The sequence below is a fragment of the Equus caballus genome, chromosome 3, assembly GCF_041296265.1.
Source record: "Equus caballus isolate H_3958 breed thoroughbred chromosome 3, TB-T2T, whole genome shotgun sequence".
In the NCBI taxonomy this organism is placed as follows: Eukaryota; Metazoa; Chordata; class Mammalia; order Perissodactyla; family Equidae; genus Equus; species Equus caballus.
This window is the reverse complement of record NC_091686.1, coordinates 53,829,667-53,855,814: the sequence shown is the minus strand read 5'-3', so window position 1 is coordinate 53,855,814 and position 26,148 is coordinate 53,829,667. Positions and strand designations below refer to the sequence as shown.

General features: G+C 38.4%; 1 protein-coding gene across 9 annotated transcripts in view; it reads left to right on the top strand.

The window, feature by feature from the left end:
- Positions 1–12,379: 12,379 nt before the first annotated feature.
- Positions 12,380–26,148, top strand: part of CCSER1 (coiled-coil serine rich protein 1) — a 1,209,213-nt gene continuing 1,195,444 nt past the window's right edge. For all 9 annotated transcript variants that reach the window (XM_023638679.2, XM_023638680.2, XM_070262255.1 and 6 more), the window contains exon 1: positions 12,380–12,814. The gene's annotated coding sequence lies outside the window, so the exon portion shown is untranslated. The remainder of the gene's footprint in view (positions 12,815–26,148) is intronic.

The following is a 26,148-nucleotide window of genomic DNA, read 5'->3' as shown; positions in this document are numbered from 1 at the left end:
GGTACTTGTATACTTCTATATATTCTGCAAAAATTAAATACTTGCAGTTACTTGAATTAAATACCTATAAACACCTTAAAATTTTTAACAGTTAAGGGAAAAAAACCTTTTAGTGAGAGCAATCTCCCAAAAATGTAAATGTACTAATAGGACTTGATGGGTTTTATAGAGTAATGAGTGGCAGAATATTTAAGGGTGTAAATTCATGGAAATTGTTGAGGCATAACTTACTATTGCCCTGGAGATGTAAAGCCACTGTCATTTTTAATTTATTTTTGTTAATGAACACATATTTAATATGGTAGCACATTCTATATGCCTCAGCCCTTATGCTTCTCTTTAAAAAATTGTTTTTCAAGAAGCAGTTAATAGTCTAGGCACTAGGCATACCTTTCCTAGAAGAACATTGAACATTAACACAAAGAACACAGATAGGCCTTCATTAGAAGAAAAATACCAAATTGAACGGATAACATAAGAATCACAACCTCATGCCCCAAATTGGAAAAGCAGGTGAGGCATGTTATTGCAAATAATACAGCATTAATCTGGACATTATAATTATAAGGAAAAAGTTACATTTTCTAGGTAATCTAATACTGTAGCTGTATGATCTGATTTTTATGAAGGTGTGGTATTTCTAAAAGAACCAAGTTAATGCATAGTTCTTAAAAGTTTAGATTTGAACCACTTTTAAGCAGATCCTCATTGTTTACAGTCGATGCTCACATGTGTTTATATATAAAAGACATACAGCTTTAGAGATTATATAATTTACATAAAAAGTTCAAACACCTGTATCTCTTTTGATGAATCTTTAAGAAAAGAAGTTTCCAGAATGTGTACTTGCTTTAAGCACCCAGTAACATGTTGACCTATATTTTGAGGCTGTCATTTTTTGCAGGATATAGATAAAAATAGAATTGCCTCAAAAATTTATGCCATATAAAAATATTGAGTGAAATATTCACATTAACATAACCATTAGAGTTCAGAAAGAATCGTGATTCAGTTTAAAGTTGCTGGTGGTTCTTTCAGTCTATTTCTAATTGTTGTGTCCCCTAACTATTAGCTGCAAGGTTTGCACCAAACATTAACTTAAACGACTTTTACAACATAGAGAACTTCTGCAAAACAGTACATTAGCTTCTTTATTCAGGCATTTTATTTGGACATAGGATTTCAAAACCAAAAAATTGTTCTGGTATCAATAACTAAATACAAAATTAACTAAACTAGAAGTTGACTAGAAAATTATGTGACTTTTTTTCGTCTCTTGAGTGCTAAGAAAAAAGAGAAATTACAGAACTGTAATTATTCATTTTTATGGTTCTCGGGAATATGTGTCCAAACTGTTATTTTCTGTGAACAGAGATTCTCAAATATATGGGCAGTATAAATATTTTCTATTATGTCCATATAAATCTGGGAAGACATTTAAGACTTCTGAGTTAACAGTCTCATCTTATTTTAAATTAGATCTAAAAAAATAAAATGTGTAGGGGGCTGGCCCCATGGCCTAGTGGTTAGGTTTGGCATACTCCACTTTGGTGGCCTGGATTCAGTTCCCAGGCACAGACCTACAGCACTCATCGGCGCCCATGCTGTGGCAGTGACCCACATGCAAAATAGAGGAAGACTGGCAAAGACATTAGCTCAGGGCCAATCTTTCTCAGAAAAATAAATAAATAATAAATTGTTTAGATTAAAGATAGTTTTATGAATTTAATGCTTATTAAAATAATATTCCCAAACACAAGATTATTTGAATACCAAAAAATTAACAAATATTTATTAAACTCAAAGAATGAAATGATTGTTTTGCTGCCACTTATCTAACAAAGCTTAAGTAGTCAAGCAAGATATATTTTTTAGAACTCAGGCCAATATAATATCTGACAGGAATCCTTCCTTGACAACCCACCCGTTAAGTCTGGATTATTTATGCCTACGTTATATAATACAAAATATCCCATTTTGCATCTCTTTTAGCCCTTATCACACATTTTATAGTAATTGTCTATTTACTTATTCATCTTTCCTATTAGATTCTCAACTCTTCGGAGTATATCTTATTTCTCTCTCTCCATGGTTTAGCACTCTGCCTAGCATATTGCCAATGTTCATTGAATATACGATTTTGTACTGTTATTCAGTGATTTATTACCCATTTAACAAATATTTAATGAAGGTCATAATGCACAAGGCACTCTTCTAGGCATGGTTGGGGGGGCAGAAATATCCCTGTCCTCATTATCTTTTATTTTACTGGGGAAAACAGACAATAAACAAGAATAAACGCATACAATATACATTGTTTTAGACAGAGACAAAGGTTAAGGAAAAGTAAAACAGGTAAGGGGGCTTGGAAGTGAATGTGAGCAGGTGTATGGGGTGAACTACTATTTTAGGTATGACAGCCAGAGCAGGCTTCGCTGAAGTGACATTTGAGCAAAGTCTGCAAGAAAGTAAGGAAGGACTCCTGCATGTATCGGGGAAGAGAAGTCACAGAAGGCAATGTACCAACAAGTAGTGGTCGTGGTGCAGAGAGGAGTCAGGAAATGCAGGGCCTGTTGACCGTTCCAACAACATTGACTCTCAGTGAGATGGATGCCATTGCTGGAATTTGAGCAAAATAGTGACATGATCTGACTTAGACTTTAACCTGATAACCCTGCCTATATTGTTGAGAATATACTGCGAGGGGCAAAGGTAAATGTAGAGATCAGTTAGAAGGCTATTGTAAGAACCTAGGTGAAAGAGGATGGAGCTTAAACTAGGTCATAGCACAGTATAAGTTTTAAGAAGTGGTTGAATACTGTACATAATGTGAAGATAAAGCCAATGGGGTGTGCTGACACATTAGATGTGCATTATAAAAGAAAAAGAGAGACTAAGAATGACCCAAAGTTTTTCAACACAAACAACTGGAAGAATAGAGTTGACTGATTGAGATGGGGAAGACTACATACAGAACAGACTTTGAGAGGAATTCAAAAGGCTTTGTTTATGTTAAGCTTGAGATGCTTCTATATACAAGCAGAGACGTCAAGTGGGCAGGTAGACATGAGTTAGGAGCTCAGGGCTGCAAATATAAACTCGGATGTCATCTGCATTCATCATACCAAAACTCTGCGCCTGCATGAGCTCACCAAAAAAGTGGTTATAAATAGAAAACAGAAGTTTAAGTCTTGAGTATTGGAACACTCCAACGTACAGGTCATAGAAGTGAGTTGAATCTAGTAAAGGAGACTGAGAATGAATAGGGAGAAAGTTAGGAATAAAAACAGAGTACTGTGGTGTCTCAGAGCCAAATGGAAGGAACGTTTCAAATAGAAGGAAATGACTAAAATTATCACGTTAATTTATAATTTAGTCACTTTTTACTCTTTTCTTTCCTCACCATGTACATCTTACCCTCAGTACTCCTTGGGTTCATTCTATAAAATATATCCATGTAAGTGTGTGCTTCATCAGAGAACCAGAACTAATATGAATGATATGGACTAAGGGATTTATTACAGGGATTAGACTTTATGCAATTGTGGGAGCTGGGAAGAAGTCTATGGAAGCCTGTTGCTACTGCATCTAATGGTGGGTTTAAAGTCACTGAGATCAACAGAACTGGCAGTTGGGAAGAAAATCTTTGTGGACTGAGGGTAAGCTGGGACAAACTGGAATCGTCAGGATAAAGTGAACTTCCAAAAGACAATCTCTACCTACATCAGCTGGAAGACTAAATAAACTGGAACCCTAAAAGACAATCTCTACCTATATCTGTCTTTTGCCATCTCCAATCTCAACATTACAAGCGATATTCAGATAGTGGTAGGCAGAAGGATGCTCCACAATGGAGCTTCCCACGCACTTGTACAAGCATACTTTGAGAGGATAAAGTAGGAATTCTGGCAGGAGCTGAGGGAGCTGCTGGTGCAGCTGCTGCCTCAAACCAACAAGGTGAGCCAGCAGATCAACAAAAAGGAGCATGAACTGAAACAGCACCTGGTTCCTTACACTAACCTTCAGCGTATAATAAAGCTGCCGCTTCATTTTTTCCTCCCAGATCACATGAAGACTTCTTTTCTGACGATCCTAATGCAGAATCATACAGCGAAGAGAATTCTGGGAAATACAGTTCCAGTTTAGCTAGATCAATACAGTACAAAGTCACTCCAATCCAGAATCCACTAAAGTAAAATGAGGACTAAGAGTTAACTGCTGTAATCATTTGTTGTAGTATGTCTATTATTGGATTGTGATTTCCTCGAAGGCAAAAAGTAACTGCTTATATATCGTTTTTATTGCACTTTACGTTGTATTCTAATTATTTGTTTCCATGACTGTCTCAATGGCAAGAATTTTTTCCCCATCTTGGTATCAATATTTGGCTTGTTTAACATCTTCAATACAAATTTGTTGAATGACTAAGATCTCTTCAAATTCTACTTTTCTATGTTTCTAGGTAAAGATGTTTTGCAGATATTAACAACACAAGATCGGTGAGAAATTAACACAGTTAATGTAGTTCTCGAAATAATTTTTAAGCATCGTGTTAGTGAATATGCTCCTGCAGTATGCTTCGACTGACTCTTACCCTGTCACTTTTGTCTTAGTTTTCTAGGAAAAGAATAATGAATATATCATTTGTGTTTTACTTTTGTTACTATGTAGCGTGCCTACATAAATGATTACGCTTTATTTATCTAGGAATTCTCTCCAACCAGGACTACTTGTGAAGTTATTTCATCATGAATTTTGTTGTTTTTCTCACATCTTTTGTTTTTATCATTTCAGATTCTTGTTCAGTATTTACTTCCTATGATTTAATCTTGTACCAGAAATATCTAATGAGCTAAAATCTCATGTTATTTTTCAGAAATGTAGCATTCTATTGGCTGGAACTTTCACCCATAAACAGGGCCACTATATATGGAAAAAGAAGAAGAAAACTAATTAATAACTATTTATTAATGAGTCAAAAGGTAAACCTGATAATACGAAGTACCATATCTCATGCCCAGCATCAGTTAAAGCTCTTGGGGACAGCTGAGTTTATTCTGAGGTCTTTTATATCTTCCTCAGTCTTGACCTGTGCTATGGTCTGAATGTTTGTGTCCTCCCCTAATATTCATATGCTGAAATCCTAAAGACCAATGAAATGGTATTAGGAGGTGGGGATTTGGGGAGGTGCTTAGGTCATGAGGGCCCACCCTCATGACTGGGATCAGTGTTCTTGTAAAAAGAGAGCCCACAGAGATCCTCTGTCCCTTCTACCATGTAAGGATACAGTGAGAAGGCACCAGCCACGAACCAGGAAGAGGGCTCTCACCAGAACACAACCATGCTGGCACGCTGATCTCAGGCTTCCCAGCCTCCAGAACCATGAGAGATAAATTTCCGTCATTTATAAGCCACCCAGTCTATGATATTTTGTTATAGCAGCCCAAACAGACTAAGACAACCTTCTATGCCATTGCATCAAAGCTCACCACACTGCTTCCTATGACTGAATATTACTCGGTAATGCCTGCGACCTTCATTTTTAAAGTCAATTCGGAAGAAAGATATCTTATGAAAGAAGCTCAAAGACAAAAGACTACCAATATTTTGGAGGAAAATAAAGGGTCTTGAAGGAATAATGAACAATAAGTCTTTTCCACCACATAATAATTTTCGGGAAATGATAAAGAGAGTAAATATTCAGTCATATGTATCATCCCTTGTCTCGGCTGGGCACCCATTATTTTGCTTCAACTAGGCACTGGGGATACAGTGAGGAGTAAATCGGTCATGGGCCCACCATTGGTTTATAGTCTAGTGGGAGAGTTTTCTCTGGTTGGTGGAAGAAGATAAAGTTAAAGAGTTTGAAGCATGAGAAGGATTCAAAGCTGCTGGCTTGAAGAAGGAGGGAGCCATGTGTCAAGAAAACAGAGACCTCTGTCCTACAACTTCAAGGACTGAAATCTGCCAACAACCAGAGAGAGGTTGGAAGCTGATTTGTGTCCTAGAGCCTCCAGATGAGAACTAAGCCTGGCTAACACCTTGATTTCAGGCTTGTGATGTTGAGCAGAAAGCTAGCCATATCTTGCAAGAATTCTCACCTACAGAACTGTGATCTAATAAATGGGTGTTTATTTTAAGCCTCCATGTTTATGGTAATGTTTTATGCAGCAGTAAAATCTAATAGTTTATCTCTGCTCCCCATGGCACGCTGAAGTGGATAGATTTGGAACTGGAGGATCTACTTCCAAGATGACTCACTTGCACGGCTGGCAAATTGGTGCTGGTTGCACGTGCTGTCAGTCTCTTAGATAGTGTTGAGGGTTGGGGGCATCAGTCCTTCTACATCCGTTCCCTACAGCAGGTGGTTAGGTTCCAAGAGCCATCGTCCCAAGAGAACAGGAGAAAGTGAATGGCAACTTTATGATCTGGGAAATTATATAACATCATTTTCACCATATTCTGTTGGTGGATATAGTCACAAAAGTCTGCTCAGGTTCAAGTGGAAGGGGCATAATCCTTACCACTCAATCAGAATGGTTTCAACGTCTCATTATAAGAAGTACAGATGGGATGGGATATTTTGTGACAGTGATATTTGAAACATACAGTTACATGGTGATTTAATGACTCATTCCTGTCTCAATACTAATTTTGTTTGTTAAAATGTTAACATTTGAAGGAAAAGTTGGAAGTAATGACAGTGAAAAGGAAAGCATTATTACACTCCAGTGGTAGGTTAGGGATGTGAATGGGTTTGGATATAGAATACACATGCAGATAGTAAGTCCCATAATGACAAACGTCAAGAACATTTGTTAACTTTAACATTAACTAAAATTTCTAAAAAATATCCAAGATGTTGAATATGGGTAGTAAAAATATAAATTAATATCTATTTTAATGTAAATGTGTTATTTTAACCCTAATCAATATGTCATTAACTCAAATTATGTCACTATTGATTTCTTGAACACTTATTCAATATATAGTAATTAACATATAGCATTAACAATAGTTACATTTCCTATACCATGTATTTTGGTTTGTATGGTATGTAAATGCTAAGAAACCATAGAAACTATTATTTGCTCAGATATAAAATGTAGGCAACTTTTTTGTCACAGAGTTAAGTATCTCATTCAGGTTTATTTTTTCCAGAAAGAGAATAAAATGCAGTATTGTTTTTATTTACAGAATATAATGGTAAGTAAATATAAAGCAAGAACATCAGTCCTCAGTAGATCTAGACTGCATAAAAATATACAAATTATTCCTCTTCTCTTCTACATTTGGATGATTAAAAATAATTGAATCTCATCACTGAGTGAACTAGACGTAAGGAAACACACTTCAATTTATGACAGCATATGCCTTCATTACCGAAGTTAAAATTTTGGTCAATGTATAGATTTGGCAAAATAAAAATGACTGCCATTTTGCATAACTTCATAATTGTAGAATTTCACAATATAGGAGAAGCTTTACACAAATGACAAAAACTAGAAAGTGCATTTTTAACATTTTAATTACAATTCACATGTCTGTATCTCCTGCTGTGATGTTTTGTTAAAAAGATCTCATTTGTGAAACTGCCAGCACAGAAACTGACAGATGGTAAGACCAGTTTCCAACCTGCTTAAGTACTGGTTTAACATGGTTTAGATTATTTTATTAGCATTGTCTATTTTTACTATATATCTAAGTAGTACACCAGTACCATTACAGTTTTGTTATAGTTCTTCTATTCTTGTAATGAGATCTATTTATATGATTTATATATAGATTTATTGTTATAGTTTGAGATTTTATCAATAAACTATTTTTAGAGATGATTTCACTGAAGATTTCTCTAAAAAATGTGTCAAGTTCTATTTATTTTAACGAAATGCCTACAAACACATAGATGCCTGGGGACAATCATAATAGAACAACTCAAAAGCCCAATAAAAAATCACTTTGATAGATGTAACCCACAGACATCAACAAATGAACCAATTAATTGAGTTAAATATGTTTTACATATTGCAATCAGAAAAAACAAATACTTAAATATGAAAATTATCTCATGAGAAGGTCAGAAATCCTGAGGTAATTAATTTTCCAAAAGACTTCATCAATCACATTTGGAAATAGAAACAAAGATAAGGAAATATACAAAAGGAAAGGTTTCTAGCAGTAAATCTGTTTATAAAGACTCCTTTGGTTTTATGTTGATAAACATTATTTTTAACACAGTTTACTCTCCTTAAAAAATAGATGGGCATAAATTCAGAGAACATCAGTGTCAGTTCTCGCCTCCTTCCATCACCTCAACTTTTCTCAGTTCAATTTTATCTAAATTGGATAGTCCACCTGGAAATCCAAGGATTACCTCAGTTGCTGTGTAACTGATGCCTCTTCACAGCCTCTGCTCTCCATCCTCTCAGGCCATTAAATGGGCTTAGAATTAGATTGCTTTGTAAACCTGGGACATGGAAGCCTAGGGACAAGGACAGTGGCATACATTCACCTTAATAGTCTAGCTACCATGTCTGCCCCATGGGACACATCCTTGGTGTCTGTGTGGTTCCCAGATCAAAGACAGCTCATGCAGTGTGTATTTTGACCCAGTCATCTGGGCTTAGCTTCTGTCAAGGATTCCTCTCTGATATGCTGGGCAGTTGACCTGCCTGGCCTTTTAGTTTCCTCCACAGAGCAAGAGCATGAATAGATCCTGCTGTTCTGCCACCAGTCAGAATGTCTGCTGCAAAAAGACAATTTACCAAGTATAGCACCCACTGCCAGATTTCTGAAAAATAATTCTATCTAAATTCTAGTCTACCGTGCCCTGTCTTCCTGGCGGTTTGCCCCAATTAATGCCATATTAAGACTCATTTTTTCCTGTGCTCTCTGGACCCTGCCTGAACTGCAGCTGAGTCAATCCTCCTGTCTCCGATCACACACTTTCTCATCAGCCCTTGCTCTTGAACCAAGTGCAAATTTCAGCCTCCATCTCCATTAAAGGCTCCTGTTGCTCTAGGGTACCATAATGCCACTTGCATTTCACAAAAAAATAATTCAGCTTTTAGTAATATGAAAAATACACAGAATGTTAACATCAAATTTAATTTTTTTTTTTTTTTTTTGCATTTCTTTTATACTACTAGGCTAAAGCAAAGGGAAGAAGTGGCCTTCATCAAACTTTCTCCATAAATGACTGCATAATCATGACAGGGTATGAAGTAAATCAAAGAATAATAAAATAGCTAGGACAGAAAAAAAGAAATGCAACTTTTAAATCTATTTTCTGATATCTCATCTACAAGCATTGTTTGCAAATGTTTTAAAGTTAATTCACTTTCTAAAACATCTTATGAATTTTATTATAGTAATTGGGTTGGAAAGAAAAATTACCTCCCTTACCTTCCCTAGGCACTAATTTTACTTTTTAGGTACCACTACTGAAGAATTTCTAATTTGGTTCATCACTTCGGTGGGAATTCAGTGCACATAAGGGGCACATATGTAATTGGCAACCTAATTTTTCTGCTTTCATCAAATGGTGCAATGCCAAGTCTTCATTGAACTTGCCAGTTAAATACACTTGGGAACCAAACAGCAGCAAGCATAAGAGATGAAAATGAACACATTGGAAAGAGTCATTAACTTTCTGTTTTCCTATCACAACAAAAATTGTATCATTGAAAGAGTAGCAAAGTGGGAAATTCTACTTGAAACATTAAACAACCTTAAAAGAGAATAATTCATTCACTTAACTTCCAAAATGTTTATTATAATTTATAAATGGGATTTCTAGTACAGATTTTTTTCAACAAGAAATACAAAATAGTTAAAATGAATCAACTTTTCAGAAGTGTGTTTTAGGTTATATATTTTCATATGTCTTTCTGGTCTAGTGTACATGAATTTTAGATTTTATTTGGCAAAAAAAAAATTTTAGAAAATTAAGCAAGAAATGTTGGCTTTATTTAATACCTTAACGAATAAAGGCAATTGACAGATTGTCATGGTTCTAATTATGAATGCAATTGAAAGTGTGAAAATTATAATCAGTTGTGGTTACCAAAAATGCCCTTGAAATATCTGGTCTAATGTGTAATTCTGAAGTATGCAATACAGAGTCATTATTAAATTACCATTATTTTAAAATTAAAAAAAATTTTTATTGAGGTAACATCAGTTTATAACATCATATAAGTTTCAGATGTAGATCATTATATTTTGATTTCTGAGTAGACTACATGACAATCACCACCCAAAGACTAATTACCATCTGTCACTATGCACACGTAATGTACACATGTGCCCACGCGATACACAATAAATTATCATTATTGATGACAATTAATTAAATAGAAAGTTGGACAAAAACTTGCCCAATATGATGGAGCATTGTCCTTAAAGGGGGTCAAATTTTTAAAAAATGTCTATTTACAGGTCTTAAATAAACCCCATCTTTATTTGCTAAGTACAAATGTTCAGATCAGGAATCTCTCTTCCATAAAACTTCCTTTTGCAGCGATGCAAGATTCCTTTAGCAAGGACTGTGGAAAAAAGTTTCCTAAATTTTTCATCTAGAAGTCCAAGTAGTTAGCACTTTTAAAATCCCTGCCTAACCCTAAAAACCAAACATTTTGTAAACCGTTCTTGCATTGGAAAAAGGAGGAGGGAGGCAGAAGGAAAATGCCAAAGGGTTGTGGATCCGCTTTTTTCATAATTATCAAAAGCTCTAAAGAAACCAGTGAGACTTTCAATTAAGCCAGGAGTTGTGAAGGGGAGGTGGTATGGACAGTAGGAGTAAGGCAGACTTGGGTTGACTTCTAGCTGCATCACTTAATCTGTATGTGATCTCAGGTGAACTACCTACCTCCCCAAACCCAGCTTTCCTGATCTGTAAAACTGAAGAAATGATAATAGCTTTTTCACAGTACATGCGCACATTAAATCCCAACATACTTTGTTACACATCCATTTTCCAGTGCTTAATTAAAGAAGCTAAAATGATATATTTGTCCACTGGTCCCAGCTTCACTCCCCTTTCTTGATTATATGCTTAAGCCACTTTTAGTGGACTTTAATGGACTCTAAACTTTGTATGAGACACGAAAGAATCAGGCAAAAGGAAAATCAATGTGAAAAAGGGAAAAGAGATGGAGAATATATAATGGGCTTTCATATGACAAAAATCTGAGGATACAAGACTGGTCATGACCTCCTAACAAGGGGAGAAGAAATAACAACTGAGTTGTCAACCTTGCTACCACTTCCCCAGCCTTCTAAATGTTAACTTCCTTTTACCACATTTATGAAAAAAAATTGTCCCCCAAAGCAGGGTTGTCTTCATACGAAAATACACATCAACCACTGATACTCATTCAAAAAGTACACCTTGCTTTTACACCCAATATATTAACATCCCAGAAGTCAGATTATGACCAGTTAGATTATTTAGAACACACACACACACACACACTCCACACAGTTAAATGCATTCCATCTGCTGTATTGCCTGCTAAAGATATAAATATATAGGAGTGGAGATAAAAGGGGGATGGATGGGAAGGAGTCCAGGACCCAGGGCAAACCTGAAAGGAAATGAGGCAGGGCAATGAGAGAGAGGATCAAAGGAAAATAAATTAGGAAAGCACCAGCACCATGCATCAGAAATCTTCTCCATCTCTAAACTGGCAAATATTCTCCAGGGGGCCATCAGTCAAATGATGTCAAAATGGTAGCTGGTTCTGTTTGTAAATCTGTGTTGTCAAGGACCTTGTGTGTAGGAACACAAGTTCCACTCCAGGTCATCGTCCCAACGCTTCTATTATCCTACAGAAGGACTGATGCCATAAATGGTTCCTGGGAGGTGTGAGCTGCTTCTGGAAAGAAGCCAGGTTTCCTTCTTTGCTGCCGTTGAGGGAACAGACATGTCAGGATATGAATACGTTGGGTGAGAAGGAAAAGGGGAGAAAGAACCTCACAATTCCCTCCGTGAGAGGTGGAAGAGGTTTGGAGAGAAAAAGATACAGAGAAAAATCTGTGGTTTGGAGAGAAAAGATACAGGGCATTTTTCAGCATCCCCGCGGTCCCTTCGCAGCGCTTCAGACCCCCGCTCTTGCCCTGTCTTGACCTGCCAATGCACTTGGCCTCGACGTACGCACAAGGAAGGACTGAGAAGAAAGCCAAGTCAGCACGGTTGGGCACGGCTCCCCTGAAACGAAAACTCAGCAGCGGGCCAGCACTGGTTGTGCGCGCGTTCCCGTGCGAGGCTGCGTGCGTGGTGCCCGGCGGACGCAGTGGGCCCGGCACCGCCCTCGGCGGTCCGCCCCCCCCCCCCCCCCCCCCCCGCCTATAAAGGCCGTGCCCGCCGCCGCCCTGCTCCCAGTCGGGAGCGCGGCCTGCGGGGAGGTGGCAGCGGCGCTCCCCGCACAGTCTCACTCCGCGCACTCACACACTTGGAAGCGCCTCCCCGCGTCCCTCCCCTGCCCTCCTCTTGCTCTGCTCTTCTCTCTCTCACCACAAATAGTCGGCGACCGACTGCCAATCCGCCTCCCTCCCTCTCTCTCTCCACAACATGACTGACTGGGAAGCGGTGGCTCCGGCAGAGCAGCTCTGCTGGCGCAGGCAGGAGGAGCAGGAGGATTATTAAATAACGCAGCTCGACTCTGCAACTGGGAGTGGAGAGAAGGAGCCCAACAGCGAGAAGGGGAGGGAGGGCAGAGGAGGGGGACCCGGAGAGACACCCTCGTGCCCCGAAGACATAAATCCCCGAGTGCCCGGGAGGAGCCTTAACAAGCGGCGCGGAGCCCTCCAGGTAGTAACGCCCCCGGTGCCCCCGCGCCCAGAGGGTCGCGCGTCGCCGCCGCGCTGGGCCGGCCCGAGGCGGCTGCGGGGATGCCGCCCGGCAGGTGACGCGTCGTGCCGGGCCGCCGTGGAGCAGCCCCAGCCCAGGCCCGGGGCGCCGACCGCGGGCCCCGCGTGCGCGGCGCGGGGACCTGCCTGGCGGGCGGGGCGGGGCGGGAGGGCGGCGGGCGGGCTGGCTCGCCGCCGGCCCGCGACCCCGGCGCGCTGCGTGGCCTTTTCCTCTGCGCGCCTGAGCGCTCGGCTCCCCGCGGCTGCGGCTCCAGCGCGATGCGGCGCGCGGCCGGCCGAGGACGCAGGAGTTGGCGCAGGCTCGGGGCCGCTCCCCTCCCTGGCCGCTCCGTCCCGCAGGTCGGCCGGCCGGCCGCGCTGGCGCCCGGGCTGCAGCGCCGGGGCGGGGGCGGGGGCGGCGGCGGGAGAGGGCGGGGAGCCGGGCTCCCGGGGGAACCGCAGTGCCCCAGCCCGGACCGCCGCTTGCCTCCGCTGCCTATCCACGGGCGCTGGCTTCCTGGATTGGAGGCGAGACCCTCCCCAGCGAACAGCAGCGACTTAGTGTGAACAAATTGCTTTGTGGTGGCGCGTCAAGGGCTCCAGGGAGGGGGTGTGTGTGCGCGCGTGTGTGTGTATTCGGAATCCTGACTAATCAATGCGTTGGTTCACCTGGAAAGAAAATCAGTCCGGAGCTGAAACCCCAGGTGGCCCCTTGGGCCCTCCCATATTTTGGCTGGTGTCCCAGGGACTCGTACACGCGGTGCAGTGACGGGGTAGGGGAGCGCGAAGGGGTGACGGAGGGATTTGTGAATGGTGCTTCTCAGCGCGTGGAGGCTGAGCCTTGCTGATGTAGAGGAGGAGGTATCCAGAGTGAGAAGAAAGGCTATTTATGGCAAAGAGTTGTGAAATTTCTCGGGGTTTCCGTCAGTGTATCCTGAGCTGCTCGCTCGCTCTCTCCCTCTCTCCTTCTTTCTCTTTTTCTTCCTCTCTCCATTCTCTCCCCTCATCTTTCTCAGAATTAGAAGCAATTCTGCTTCCCCTCCCCCTCCATGTGGGACCTGGAATATGCAATGAAGTCAGAAAATCACGGGTCTTTTTAAGGCAGTAAAAAAAATGCTTCTTAGAAGTCACTGATCTCTTGCCCTTTAATGTTTTTATGTACCTACTCTCCACTCCTCTTACCTCTTCAGGCCTTCAGCAGGACCCCCAAGACAGAAAGCCCCTACTTGGTTTCAACAGCTTTCATTTCTAATATCTTTACCGTTGAATACCTTCCCACTGAAATGTAACATATCCTCCATCCGTCTCCCCAAGAAAGGCTATTGAAAATAATGTACACACATTTTACCGTAAAGCTGGTTTTATTAAAAGCCTTAGGGAGGAAAGAGAAGCAGACGTCTAGGTGGGTCTATATCGATTACTACTGATTAAAAACTAGCTATTAAGAAAAGACCTAAAATACTCTTAATCTAGGCTGCAACACAGTTGGTTTGTTTTGGTTTCTCTTTTTATTTGCTTTGTGAATAGGTACAGATTCCAGACGTAACTTCAAGCTTAGACATAACTTGGGACAGTGTCCACCAGCTGTGCTTTAGCGAATTTGTTCTTAAAAGCAGCAACCTGTGCTTTTATAGAACTGATGACTGCGTGTGACTGAGATAGTAGGACGCTGCCCTTATTATTTCAAATTGGGATGTCTCTAAGCACCTGCCAAGCACAATGTTTTTAAAACATGAAATTCGATGTTGCTGCCGCCCCTTCAATAATTTCACAGAGGAGAAAGAGAAGTAAACTGGTCAACCTATTGTCAGAGTGATTTGTCTTCATTTGATATTGATTAAGGAGCTCCTTATTTTGATCAAAACGTAGCAACTGTCGGTTTTTTTCCCCAGTGTGAAAGTAGCTTTCCTTAACAGTCCTGTTCATTTTGAAGACAAAGCAGAGTTAAGGATTTATTTTAATTCACTTAGATTCATATTGGTTTAAAATACATTTTCAACACTGAAGCATGTGCAGTTTTATATATTACCTTAGAACTTAGACTGAGAGCCCCACTCTGAGGGTTCTTACCTTAACTTTTCGGAATTATTGGAATGTAGAAATAATGGGGAATTTTAAAATGTGCTTGATGAAATGTATTCTTGCCATCCTTAAAAAGTCATATTTATGAATATTTTGTTCTTTGACACTGTCAAAGAATCAGCAACTTTTTATTTTAATGATTATTCTACTATAGAATGTTAATTTACATCAAACTCATAATGTAGAAAATGAAAAATTTATATATTTTATAGTTATTCAACCCTTAATTGCATTTTATAACTCCACACAGTACTCATAATAAAGAGCCTGTCGTGTGCCAGGTGCTATCCAGGTGTTGTGGAGGAACAGAAGGCTCCCTTGCTCCCTGCCCTTCAGGAGCCTGCTCTCCAGTTGGGAAGAATCTGATGCTCCTGCTTGGACAGAGTTAACAACCCATGACGATAAGAGATTGCATGTCTAATGAGGACTGCAGGAGTTCAGAGCATGATAATAGCATTTCATACTGGGTTTTGTCTGAAAAGGCTTCAGGGGTAGGTGAGACTCGCTTGGTCTTGATCTTAAAAGATAAATAGGATTAGCGGCTTGTGGATGAGCTATAAGGTGTAAGATGCAAGTCTCCTAGAATTATAGAAAAGATCAAGAGATATAAGGGAAGATAAGTTTATTTTGAAATAGACTTAGATATTGCTTGGTTGAATTTGTTGTGCACAGTTCAGAGTGAGTCTGTTTTTGATGTACAACATTCTGTACACTCTGTTCTTAGAATTAATTGTCAATATTTCTGTACCTAAGAAGACAAATCTTTGACTTTATATTGTCTTTTAGTGAACAAAATTCTCGACATATATTTGTAGAGAATACTTACTCTAAATATTTAAATATGCCACATCACACTAAAGTGTTGAATTTGGTATTAATAACAGGTGGCACATACAACCGCTTTATAGCAAGGTGTTTGAGACCCCTCCTTAACTAACCCTCCTTAGATTTGCTCTAAAGGAAAAAGTATGTGGTATGTAAAGGAACAACTGTATTACTAGTGACCGTCCATTGAGTGCTTAATATTTTATTCTTCATATAAAATGTATAACCCATTGAATAACATTTTCTATAGTATTTTTATATTAAAGGGATTAGAATGCATCCACATGATAGTTATTTTCCACCAATGGAGAGCTATGATGCAGGGCTTATGGGGAACAATTTTAGAATTGTAGCAACAATTTTAAAGATATTTTAACAATTTTCTGGTAAATAGATTGTATTACTAATAGGAACATGTCCTTTCTCTAAGCATTCTGAACTTATTTTTTCTTTGTATATATATTTGTTTTTTATACAAACACAAAACTGTTTAAAATGCATTTCTCCATTTTAAGAACACAAGGGGAAATAACTTGATTGACTTTGAGTCTGTCTATCCAAGATGGGACCCCAGAAGTCTATAGTGGTGACAGTAAAGAAATAGTACAAATATTAGATATGACTTTCAAGAAATAACAGAATAGAATTACTTTCAGATTAGTTGAATTAAAAAATTCTCATATATATATTTTGTTGACAGTGAATAGATAAGAGTTATTATCAAAGTGAAAAGCCTATTAAATCATCAATTTCATATTCATGCAAGAATGGGATGGTTTCCAACGTAGTCAGAGTACAAACCAGCCTATCTGTTAATTGGTCTCCTTTGAGTTTGGTTTTGGGTTATCTGTCACAGGTGTATCACTTTGATAGTGTAATCTCTCCTGCTGTATGACTGACAGCTTCTGCATGATTTCCCTATGGGATAGTGACAAAATCTGCTTTATATTGAGGACACATGCTCCTATCAGCAATATTATCCTCACTATGCAAGAGTGTCAGTTAACAATAAAACATGAAATCTGGGGCGGGAGAAGCAGTTAGAAAAGATGAGGAGATTGATGAAAAACACTATAATAAAAGAAACATACTTCAATATGTAGCTTAAACTAAATATAATACAAAAATGTAAAGCTGAGCAATCTAAACTGCAGTTGATAGAGAACCAAGATATTATCAGTTCTTATTTTAAAATGAGCATATTACATTTTAAGCTGTTTTCATGTGGGTTAAATAAAATGACAAAAAACAAAAAAAGTGATGGTCAAAAATGTTTACTGGCATCTGTAGTAATGATGGTACAATTTTTTTTTTTTTAAGATTGACATCTGAGCTAACTTCTGTTGCCAGTCTTTTTTTTCCCCTTCTTCTTGTCCCCAAAGCCCCCCAGTACATAGTTGTATATTCTAGCTGTAGGTCCTTCTGGCTCTGCTATGTGGGATGCTGCCTCAGAATGGCTTGATGAGCGGTCCCAGGTCGGTGCCCAGGATCTAAACCAGCGAAACCCTGGACCCGTGAAGCAGAGCTTGCGAACTTAACCACTCGGCCATGGGGCTGGCTCTGATAGTACAATGTTTTAAAAAGATTTCTGCTTAGATCATTGACAGATGAAATTAATTGTTTGGCCAGATTCCTGGTCCTATACCTAGATTAACGTAAAATATAGCTTTTAATTTTGTATTATTTACACTGCTTTAATAATTTTTAAATTTGAATTAGTTATTAAAGTTTTTGAATACCGTAACTATATTCTGATACTAGGCAAAATCTAAAGGTCATTTATAAGGAAACACCTTATTATGTAATGGCAAATTCTTAAGCTAGAACAGTAGTCCTCAAAATGTGATTCCCTGAGCAGCAGCCCCAGTGAGTTTGTTAAAATGTCAGTCCCGCCGCGGACTGATTGAATCAGAAACCCTGGGGTGGTGTCCTCTGTGATTCTTATGCTGTCTAAAGTTTGAGAACCACTGACCTAGAGTGTTTTATAGTGAAAGTTGAAGGCTGTGTCTTCCACCTGTTTTGTGTCTAAGTACTTTCCTCAACTGATAGAGAGAACTAAGGTTTAACTATTTAGACCTGGAAAATAGTATACTCTCCATCAGAAGACTTTCATCCTAACTGTGTTTTTTTAACAAAAACATAAATGAGTTTCTAATTCCTGTTCACATCTTTGCTGTTGATTGAGGAAGCAATACGTAAGTGTAGAATTTAACTGGACAGTAACAACCCGAGGTTGGACCTCATTGGTAGTCATTTATAAAGCAAAAATATCCACAATGTACAAAGGGTGACCATTTCTTTAGTTTTGTTGACTCTTAACGTGATATTTTTGGTCTTGGCATGTAGTAATCATCTTTATATAACGTTACACTTATTTTAACTACACAACAATAGCATCACATGTGTGGAATGTTCTTGAAGTCTTACTCCTGAAATAAATTTTAGACCATATCTCATCTTCAAGATTAAAGATAATGTGTTTACATCCTGTATCTCTTCTAGTATTGCTCTTTCTCTCCTCACCCTCCCTTCCTGCCTTGCTCCTTGCCCCTCTTCCTCCCACCCCACCTCTATTTCAGATATGCGCTCAATCATCCCTTCCCTAAGGAAACCTTTCTTGCCTCCTTTGTTACATCAATTATCTTATTATATGTTGTTTTAGTTCCATGTTCCTCTACCTTGTGGGACTAATTGCAGTTTTAATTTTATGTGTATTTGTGTGATTGGTTCACTTTTTTATCATTGGGGATTAACAGTACCCAACACGTAGTAGATATCCATTAAATGTTGATTAAATAACTCTGTACCCTCATTCTAAGGATATTTTATGTTTTACCAAAGAAAGACACTTTGAAAAAGATTTAAATTAAAGGGAGCCCTAGAACATATGTAAACATAGGTTTTGCTTTCCTATTTGGCAAATGGTGAGATATTTTTTGTTAACAACAGCTGCAATGGCTATAATGTGCTGAACACTTCTTATGTGATAAGCACTTTATATATGTTATGCAATGTAATTCTTCTAACATTACAAACTTGTTTTTGTGCATATTTTAGAGATGAGGAAACCGAGGCTCTGTTTTATGTCTGCCAAGCTAATTAAGCCAAACTTTTTTTTTTTTATTACAATGATGCAAAAATTTTGAAACCAGTAGACAGAGAAATTGCGAAGGGTATTGTATCTTCTCTTTATTCCTGATTTAACTCAGAGTCTAGCAATATTTGTGCATTACCTGCCCTGTTCCCGCCACCTTCAGTGATGCTGTTGTTGCTTCTTGGGTGATTGGAAGAAGGGATGGAAGACTTGCAAGGCAGATGCTCCCATCATCTTCTTGCTGTTTTCAGTACTGGTATTGTGTCCCTTCAATGCCATGCAACACAATGCTCTGACCCATCTGATGAGGGTCTCTCAGCTCATTAGTGGAAATTTAAGATGTAACCAAGTAGAATTTTAAGAATGAGTGCCTTTTGAACATTTTGAGAATATTCAAATGGTAGATAGTCACTGTGTTTGGAGCTGTGCAGCTTGTCTTTTGGAAGGGTTGACAAAGAGCTTTGAGTACCTTGCTCAAGCAAAGTTGACCTTATGTACATTCTATTAATCCACCTTGTCTCCCATGAGAAGGAAATATGATTAGATGGTAGTATCGGTTTAGTTTCTTTTGGCTTTTAATCTTCAATTAATTTATTTAAATCTGGGTTTAATCAGTGTTCAAATGTTTGCAGCAAAGGAAATATTGAAAGGCTGAATTTTTAGAAGTCCAGGGACAGTCTGAGAGTTAAATTTTCTTATTCTGAAGCCCTGTACTAGACTAACTGTACAAAGTTATATATTTTATAATGTGTTTAAGTTAGTCAATAGCATGAATAAAAGCAGATGCATTATATCAAGGAAAAAAATAACTGGTTGTTCAATTGAGTATTTCCCTTATGGCCTATTTTGTAGCTTTTGTCAGAATCTGTTTCTGTCTCTGGAATCATTTAATCGTTAACTGGAGCCTCAGCCATGCCGCTGATTCAGGACCAAGCCTTCTAAGTAGTGGGAAGATTGCTTTCTAGTCCTACACTTTGGGACTTAACGTCAGGCCACCCTTGATGTCCAGTTCTAATATTATAACATATATGTATGTTTTCTTATAACTTAAACTGATTTCTCACCTAATGTTTTCCCCTGTATCTTGATAAATTACCGTGTCATCATTTCTCCTAGTGTTCGAGCAAAGCCTTTCTTTTGACAGAGCCTTCTTTATTTCTTTAAGGACTGGGACCCTGCCTCTGAAACCAACTCATTTCCTGAGCCCTTTTGTCTCCCAGCAGACTCTCTCTAAAATAACCACTTTCCAAGATCTCTAAACATTGCCAGCTCTTAGAGGTATGCTTTATTTCCAGTACTCACTCTTGGACCTTTGTGATGCCAACGGCTTGTGGCATATTGCCATACCCCTCGATACTCAGGTTGGTTGGATTTCTTGGAAGTATTTTCAGCTGGGTCTCTATAATGCATCCCAGACTACAGTGCAGGTATGGTATGAGGTTCTAACCATCACCAGACTGCTTCATTGTACTGCATGTTATCTTCCCTTACCTGGCTGTGTCCCACTATAGAGCTACCTTGTTCATCATCACTGACAACAGATATTTTGTAAATACTTATTATGTATGCCAGTCTGCTTCAAAAAGAATGTATCTCCTATGGTTGCTGAACAGCTTAATCCACAATAAATGTAATACACCTTCTTCCATGTCCAGTTTGATGCCCAAATATGATATGTGTATACACATATGTGCAGAATGTGGATATGAATTCTTTAGGGTTTGCCTGTTCCTCTTTTTCTAAGTCATTGTTAATTTCAGGATGATCTGGCTCTTTTCCATTCTCCTTTATAACCTTATCTGAGTATGATATGTTTGGAATATGGAACAGCTGAAGAAATATACTCCAGACGGTTGGTGCCTTCTCTCATTTTGCCCATTCATTAATGAGACCTAGCGGTATTCCTGTGTTCAAGAAGTGTTTGTTAAGCAGGAGTACTATCCTAATTCCACTCTTCTGGTAGTCTTAGTGTTGTACCTTCCTTATCAGTGAAATTCAGACTTGCATGTCATATTTCTTATGTATCTATTCACTGCAATTAGCTTTTTCCTGAAAATAGTTAAATACCGTGATTTTGTAATGAGTTATTGTTGTGAGTGTGGCTTGTTTGTTTTTTGTTTGTTTTTAGCAATAGGAGCAAACAATACATCACAAACCTATATCAGGTTAACAAATAAAACCAAACAAGTATACAGGAGTAAAGCCATAGAAGAAATAAACAAATGTAGGCTTTAACATTCTAGGCAATTCTTCCTTTACAAACTATTTTTATGTTTGTTTGGTTTCTGTTTATTTATAGATATAAAAATTAGCAGAGCATTAAGTCTGAATGTTAAATGTGTTTAGTGAGTGCTACTTTCTCATATACAGTGTTCTTCAGGACATTCAGGAATAGCTTTAAGGGGAAGAGCATACAAATATCCTAGAAACATCAGATGAGAAAGTTAGGAAATGGAAGAAAATGCCTCTAAACCAAACTCAAATTCAGTGTTAGAAATGTGGATTAAGAGTAGCTTATTTCAGGTAAATTTTCAAAATATCTTATTGATAACAAAACCAGTGGGTCTGTACATCAGGATTCCTGAATTTTCAAAGGAGTGTTACCTATTGGGCAGATAGCTCAAGGATAGGTATTTGATATTGTTTTCAATCTTTAATATTCTTTTCATGTGCACACAGACCCAAGAACACTAAAAGTGTTCATTAATAAATGGATTGCTTACAAGTTAGAATGCAACTCCTATAGGAGTAATTTTAAAACCAAAGTATGGATTACTAAATTGGGCCATCAAAAAATAATTAAAAATTTTACATAACAAGCATATAAACTTATATCAACATTGTGAGTAAAATTAGCATTGAGGGTTATTTCCTACATTGTACCTCAAGGTGTATATATGGTGTTTTTGGGGAAATACCTTCTTTATCAACACCAGTCCAGCTTCTGAAAGGATGAAGGGCCCTGCTCTGGGAGGGTCCCGGTTGATTAGAGGGAGAGTGTAATATGAAGCATCCCTGGTGGGATTGTGAGGGTCCCAGGTCCAGCCACTGCTGGAACACTGAAGGGATAAGACCCTACAGTGCTAACTGTCTAGTGAAGAGAAGGAAGGAATTGCCTCTCAGGATGTTTCTGAGGAGTGTCAGATTCATTGGATGATGATAGAGAAAACACATAGCCCCAGAGGTCTAATGCAGGAAATGAACAGATGAGGTATTTTAGAAGCCAAGAGTTTTAATTTGAATATAGGACAGATTGGTAAATTTGAAATGCTGGAGATCCTCCAACCCCCTTCCAATCTGATAGGCCTCAGTCTCCCCAATCACCTGACACGAGGGAGCTATCCAGGGTACTAGACTCCTGCTGAAATCCTCTCTTGCAAGATTGTGCAAAATATTTTGTTGTTTTTGTTAATCCTAGAGCCTGCCATTGCAGATACTACATCATTCATTTGGAGTGACTAGTTTTCCATCATTTGGTTTTTTCCAGTGGGTCCCTCAAGGCTCAATTCAAATTCAGGGAAGCCTACCCCACTCCCATGCAAGAAGCCTATTTTGAGTTCCAGTAACAGCCTGTGTATATCACTGTCAAATCTCCATTTAAATTATCATAATCTGCTACTTGCTTGTGCTTCATGCCCATAGATTGTGAGCTTTATGTGGGCAGGAATTTTATATTTTATTCTCTTTTTCAATCGACTCATCTAAATCAGTCTTGTGAAGAGCCTCAGTAAATTAATAAATGAATGAATACTGCTTAAGAGTGACTTAAATTTTGTCCATCCTATGTAAACTACTCTTATGTGAACTGCTAGCCACTGTCCTGATCACATCTAGGTTCACTTTGAATATTGCCCTCCATGGCTTTTTCATGGACTGAAAATTTGTTCTTAACTTGGAACTGAGTAACCTTTAAAATGGCTAAAAGTCTTGAAACAAACGAAAGTACTGGAAGGACTCTAGGAGCTATGGCATACATACTATGGGCATTAGGGGGTCAGCAAGATTTAAGGAAGCAAGAAGCAGCAGCACAGGCTGATGTGGAGAGGGGGACAAAGGAGAGTATGGTTTGTCATTTCCTCAAACCAGAATTCAGAACTTGCATTCCACATTCACTTTCTAAGGCCTCTGGAATATGGGATGTCCTCTCAATTCCCATAGCCCATGTCCACATTTTAAAATATCTGCAAATCTGAGGTCATGGGAAGCTGGCAGAATTCTTTCATTCAGTGAACAAATGTTACTAGGCCCTGTGTATATTGTTGGTTAATGAAACATACATGGTTCCTGTCCTCCTGAAGCTTATAATTTAGTTTTCAGTTACAGTACCCATATTATCCAGTGTCCTTGGTGAGAATGGAAGTTGGTAGGCTTTCTCTGTCTTTTTGTAGCCACTATAATGGCCTTCTGGACTTCCATAAAGAGTAAGTGTGTTTGTTTCTAGTACTCCACTCCCCCACATATCATTGCTCTGAATGTCCAGGGTGGCAATAAGTGATGACATCATCATAGAAAAACTCTTTTATTTACGTGTATGACATCCTGTGACTGGTGTAGTGTTGACTTATTGCTATCTTTTACATGATGTTGGTAAGTTGTGTGCCTGTCTATATCTTTCCTTATAGGAATATTTCAAGAATAGTTTAGGTATCACAGTTTTTCCTTTGGTTAGAATTCCCTGTATTTCAAGTGCATGAATCATAGGAAGTGGTTGTGTGGCTTTTTCATGGGGGATATTTTCACTTTATGGTTCTACCTTTCATGTTTTTAAAGTATATATACCATTTATCCTGTGTGTCATGTGTTTCTCTTTTCATTTTTTTCTTTCACCTGTTGCGGGCAGGAATGTTTCAATTATGAAGTATAAAAAGAAAAACTATATTTCTTAGTGGTTTTTCCCTCTTGGGAACCTAGTTATATAACTCAGAGAAATAGTATGGATTCAAACTTAGATTGATGTAAAAGAAATGATTTTAAAAGTGTTAAAAAATGAATACAGCAAAAGTTTTCTGTAAGCATCCTAAATAAACTCATTCCTTAGAAAACTAATAATTTCTCTGCCAGATATTTAGATTTATGCCAAATAATATGATCATCATTAATTTTATGGATTAAAAACCACTAGAGCCGTTTTCTAATACTGCTAAAGATGAAACAGTGTTATAAAAACTATGTTCAGTCTATATAAAAGAAAATTTGCCTTACAACTGTTTCAAGAGTGATTATGATGTGTATTCACAGATTAGCTGTTTTATAATGAAACCATTAGGAAAAAGGGATGAATTTTAGCAATCATGTGAATCGTTTGTGTTGTGTAAGCGTAGCCCTAGGAATACTCAGCACTCAGTCAAACTTAGTACTCCTTAGGGACCAAAAGTGATGATTGCATCTGATGTAGAGCGTGGTCATGAAAAGATGGGGCCTGCAGTGATTATATTCTTTTCTTCTACAACAGAAGAAGGTAATACAGTTTCCGCCCTATCAAAGTCAGTTTAAGTGCCTGTACATATATTACCAAATTAAAAATTTTTGACCGGAATATTGTTTGACATTAAGTCAAAACTTGGATCTATTTTGTTATGTATGCATATGTACAAACATACACATGTATATAGTAATATAATTTCTTATAATGGAATCTGTCTTATATAGATTTCTTCCAAAAATGCAGATGTCTTAGTCTGTTTTTTTTTTCTTTTGGTGGAGGAGGGGTGAATCAGTCAGTGCTCTCCAGAAAAACAGAACCAGTAGTGTATGTATCTATATCATCTATCTATAAGAAGATTTATTTTAAGAAATTAGTTCATGTGATTGTGATAGTCGGCAAATCTGAAGTCTGTAGGGCAGGCCAATGGGCTGGAAACTCAAGCAGAATGTCTATGTTATAGTTTGAAGTGGAATTCCTTTTTCTCCAAGAAATTTCAGTTTTTATTCTTAAAGCCTTTACCTGATTAGATGAGAACCACCCATATTGTTGAGAGTGATCTGCTTTACTTAAAGTTAAATGATGGTATAAATTAATCACATCTACAGAATGCTTTCACAACAACATCTAGCCTAGTGTTTGGCCAAACAACTGAGCAGCATAGCTAAGCCAAAATGTCACATACAATTTAACCATCCTAGAGGGTGAGGGGTAATATGGTAACAAGCCCTTTCTAGTTTACATGATAAGTTGGTGTATACAAGTTTTTCCTTTGGCCAGGACAGTTTAGCATTGGCCATTTATTGGCATTTGTAGACATAGGTCATCATTCATTTGTTCTGTGTTCATTTTGTAATCATTTATTAAGCGTGTGCTATGTACAAGAGACAATGCTAGGCAAAAGAATAATTTAAAGAAAGTGAATGACACAGGCTATATCTTCTAAGTGTGTTAATTCTAGTGGAAGAGCCACAAGTATATTAGATGCCTGTATGATAAGTAAATTTTGAAGAGTAGAAATGTGCCTTTTTCAATCATGTCAATTAAATATCATTTTCCCCCTGAGCAACCAAAAATAATTCATGTCAAGGGTTAATTTGCCAAGTTATTATACTTCTTAGTTTAAGGATAACTCATATGTAAAACTAGATTATGAAAGTTTACTTGCCCACTGCAGGTCGACTTCATTTAGACAATGTTGGCCATGCATACATTCATTTTAGCACATTAAAGGATTTGTATTTCTATTCAGCCTGTGCAAAGGTGATTCAGTATATACTCAAACAGGTCTGACAAGTAGAGTGTCCTGTTTTATTGATAATCTTGCTCTTTATATAGCATAGAGCAATAAACATTTTCTTTACTGCCTCTAAATGGGTGGTTTCCCAAGGCACTTTCTCATTCCAAAACTGTATTTTGTTTGTTCTGTTATTCAGTGAATATGAACTTGTCTGCCAGGTTTTTGAGGCTCTTTCTAAGCTCACCACACCTCGCTAATCCAAACATAGATCTTCCACTTTGTTAAGGTCACGTAACTTAGAGCACCCTCACACACGTGGCACATGCATTTAATCCTTTCTGTTTATGCAAATCTCAGCTGTCATTACAGGCCTAACTCCATGAAACCTTCCATGACGACTTTAACCTGCCTGGGGAGTTTCCTTTGCTGCACTCTGAGTTGTGAGCAATACCTAGATGGCACCAGACAATTAAGTACAGTCTGTTCTGCTACAGTGCATTTTCTGTAATGTGAATTAGCTCCTACACGATGGGTAAATAGGGGAATTATGTTAGTATGGAAGTTGGTTCATGTCTGATTTTTCCCCAGCATGTTAATATTTAGCTTTACCAAGTAATTATAACTGAATGCAAA